The sequence below is a fragment of the Carassius gibelio genome, chromosome A16, assembly GCF_023724105.1.
Source record: "Carassius gibelio isolate Cgi1373 ecotype wild population from Czech Republic chromosome A16, carGib1.2-hapl.c, whole genome shotgun sequence".
Taxonomy (NCBI): domain Eukaryota; kingdom Metazoa; phylum Chordata; class Actinopteri; order Cypriniformes; family Cyprinidae; genus Carassius; species Carassius gibelio.
Genome location: NC_068386.1, coordinates 10,494,093 through 10,498,261, shown reverse-complemented (window position 1 = coordinate 10,498,261; position 4,169 = coordinate 10,494,093). Strand labels below are relative to the sequence as shown.

The 4,169-nt window shown below is 34.9% G+C and overlaps 1 pseudogene; it reads left to right on the top strand.

Moving 5' to 3' along the window:
• Positions 1–818: 818 nt before the first annotated feature.
• LOC128030193 (protein NDRG1-like) lies at positions 819–3,278 on the top strand (annotated as a pseudogene).
• Positions 3,279–4,169: the final 891 nt, after the last annotated feature.

Here is a 4,169-nt window from a genome sequence, read left to right as displayed (position 1 = left end):
AGCAACCGAGAGGGGAAAAAGAACATTAGAATAAAATTTCAATAATGACACTAATACATATTTGTTGTTATGAATTACATTAATTTAAAACAATAAAAAGATAGTTAATTCATATTTAATATTGGCGAGTTTTAAAAGTTACAATAATTGAAATGGATTCAATTTATTTTTTTATATTTCATATTCACTTCAAAACATACAGTTTCTAATCTCCTGCCGAGCTAGTTTATTAATATATATAAAATATACTAATGTTGCGTCATCTAGCTTGCAATGACGAAAAATCAGTGGGTCATGTAATAGAATTGATCTCATTTAACTATTAACGTAAAATTTGGCTTATTTTAACAATTTCATCTACAAACATTTTCGCATATGACATATGAAAATATGAATGACATCATATTTCCAAAATATTCAAATAAATAGGACAGATGATTTGCAAAATAATAATGTACAATGAGTTTTATCATTCATCATCAATTAAATATCAATTCAATAATTAAAATGAGGTCAATGGATTTATTTTTACATCATTCTTCATAAGTTAAGTACTCTCTCTGGTTTAAAATGTGTGCAGGTCATTGCCTAATAAAAGTAGTATGATAAAAGCCGTAGGCTAAACATTTTAGAATAAAGTATAGAAATAATATAGAAAAATATAGAGATGATAAATAACAGAACAAAAATATAAAATACACACATTTTTTTTACATCTGCCTGTACATCAACCTTCAAGGTAATCATGGTACTGGAGTGCAGCATCTTTGAGCTTGACATCACTGTGAGATACCTTCTTATTTATTTTTTCATTGTATATGAGACTTTTTCACAAGCTGTTCGGTAACAATGCAGACGGCAGTGCAAGTTCCATTGTGCTTAAAACTAGTCCTTTATATCTAACATCTCATTTGTATTCTGTCTTAATGGACTGAATAATTTGTGTATGGATATCTTAGTAACACAATTGTGTCCTCTGTTCTGCAGATAAGAGCTGTTTTGAGTCGCTCTTTAAACACAAAGTCATGCATGAGATCATGCAACAATTTGCTGTGTGCCATGTTGACTCCCCAGGACAGCAGGAGGGTGCCAGCATGCTTTCCACAGAGTAAGTGAAGGTGTCATTGCAGTCATATTATGGTTCCAGGTCTATCAGACCATCCGAAGGCATACGATTAACTAAAACCTTCAGATTTATGTCTCAAAATTTAAAGTGAATTATCAACTCTTACGTATTCTGTCAACAAAGACAAAAAACATCTTTAGGTTAATTTCCCCATGCCTCTAAAACAGGAAATCCATTTCAAATCTGTTCAATCGGAGTGGATCAGCTTTAGGAAATATAATGCAAACAGCTTTAATCAGCACCCTCTAGCACCAGACTGGCAGAATGTAGGTCAGCATGTAACTTGTAGGGTCTGAGGGGAGCAGAACATGTTTATGAACTGCCATCTGCTAGAGCAACGGACATCCACTGCCCATAATCCAACCTCCCAGAACAGCATCCAGACAGATTATGACCTCACCAATGCCTGGAAGACCATCAGCCAAACCTAATGAACCTGTCATGCTGTTTGATTGGAACGCCATAGTGTTTGACCTGCATATTGTTCCTCATATGTGAGTTTGTTAAAGAACTGTCTGTTATTATTGTAGGTATACCTACCCTTCCATGGATCAGCTCTCAGAAACCCTCCCTATGGTTCTCAAGTATTTTGGGTAAATCTTAAATGCTTAAAACTGTTAAGTTCAACTCTTATTTTGTAACATTCAAGTAGTCTGGATCCAAATGCTTGCTCTTTTTCCGTCACAGTCTGAAGAGTGTGATTGGAATGGTGGTTGGCGCAGCATCCTTGCTTGTTTTGCAGTGAGTTTCATATAATTTCCCTCTCAGTTGCATTTTGAATTGCTTTAAATAGCTTGGATTGCAATTCTGCAACTTTGGCTACAAAGCATTTTGCAATGTTATTCTGCTGATTACTATCACAAGGTGTTTAATCACAGGATTGTTTCCATTTGGTAATTTATTTTGCCATTAATTATTGATTTTCACATGTGTCTCTTAAATTTAAAACATCCAGACATGATGGAAGGTCTTGTTCTGATTGATTTGAGTATGCAGGCAGAGAGTTTAATGCACTGGGCAGCACAAAAGATATAAAACTGATTTTATTTTTTATTTTATTTTATGATAGATTTGCAGTCACAAAAGATTTGAAATGACTGCATTATTTAACTAATTTGAATGAGTTTATATATAAGTTCAAAGCCCTGCCATTGCACAAATCCTCACTAAAGTGTTACACTCTCCGAAGATTACAAGCATGTTCTCCCTGATACAGCCATTTCACACCTGTTTGGAAAGGTGAGAACTGAGGAAATCTGTAAATAATTTGACTGATTAATAATGAGCTTTTGATATGATTTAGAATCTTGAGATTGAGAGACCAGTACAAGGAGGAAATGTAAATGCATGAACACGTCAGTAAGTCCGACCCGATGACAGTAAGCATACAAGATTTTGACAAGTGCCTAGACCAGTGCTTTCCAAACCTGTCTAGTAGGACCCCCTGCCCTGCACCTTTTGTAAGTCTCCCTTATCTAACACACCCGATTCAACTCATCCGTTCATTAGTAGAGACTGCACAAACTAAATTGGGAGTGTCTGACAAGGGACACATGGGGGTTCTCCAGGACAGGTTTAGGAACCACTGGCCTAGACCTTAAAATTGTGCTTCAATCAGTGATTTGTCTTCATGACAGGTGTCCAGCTTTGTTGATAGTGGTTGATAATTCTCCAATTGTGGATGCTGTGGTGAGAACTGCTATTTCTTTATTATCTTAAATATGTTCATATCTTAAAATATGTTATCTTATATGACTCCCATAGAAATGTAATGTTACTCGACGGTGATTGGTTTCAACAATTTCCCCATAATTAACTATAAACTGTAAATAAATTGAAACCAAAGCAGTGTGCAAAGCAGTAATATAATGATTATATAAACATTTCACAGGTTGCCAGCAACTCCAGAATGAACCCAACAACAGCATCATTTCTCAAGGTCAGTGACCTTACCATCCTTTGCATTCACTCAAACACATTTAATTTACTAATTGCAGCTAATTTGATATCCCAGCATTTCGTTGTTATCTTTGTTCCAAAGTGTTTTTATTTTGTCAAACATGAGGCATATAATACAGGTAGACATCTTTTTCCTTACTTAGAAAACATCCCTACCCGCAACAATTTCCCCATTGCACGGTTATGCATTTAAGCTTTCTGAGATATATATATATATATATATATATATATATATATATATATATATATATAATTATCATTATTTTTTATCACTCCTCTGAGATAACTGAGGGGTCCATCTTCTTTATCTGATCTAAAACAGGTTGCCAAGTATTAAGTAATATAAAACTTTGGTACAGCCTCTTATAGAGTGCCATATTTTTTCTATGGTCATATAATGTAGTAGGTCCTTAAATTAAGCCATTGCTTAAAGATTGGAGGGGATTTTTCTTTCCTCTTGAGCAGTATTAAAGGTGCAATAGGAGGTCTTAGAAAAGGCTAACATTAGCCTGATAGCACTGAAAGCGAACCACCCTGACGTTTCCATGGAGAGCAGCTCTGGAGCAGAGCACAGTTCCTCGGCCCTCACGCATTCCGTCGAGCTGTCCTGCTGAACACCTCGTCAAAATAATACCACTGTGAAAATCAGAATGGAACTCAGCTGACGGTTGGACTTGAAGTGACAGAATTTGAACCTGAAAGCTGATGCTCCTCTGATTAGATAATGTTCATCATTGGTATTTATCACAAGGGAAATTTGACACATGGGATACATTAGAGATGGCCCCCACATCAAACAAATACTGAACATAAGTAAAAGACTTGGCACTAGTTTAAATAAATGAAACTGTGGTTTCAATATCTGTTTCATTACTTACAATATACAATATGTAATATTTTATAATGATTTTGTTAAATGAATAAGGTTCTATGATGCTTACACTTGTCTGTGAGAACGTATGTATCTTAAAATGGGGAGTGTGTATGATTGTGTTGGAGAGTTTTCTGATGAGAATGAATGTTTGGCTCAAATTTTTTTTTTTTTTATTGCATATTTCTGTACTTGTAATATCTAACAGTACTG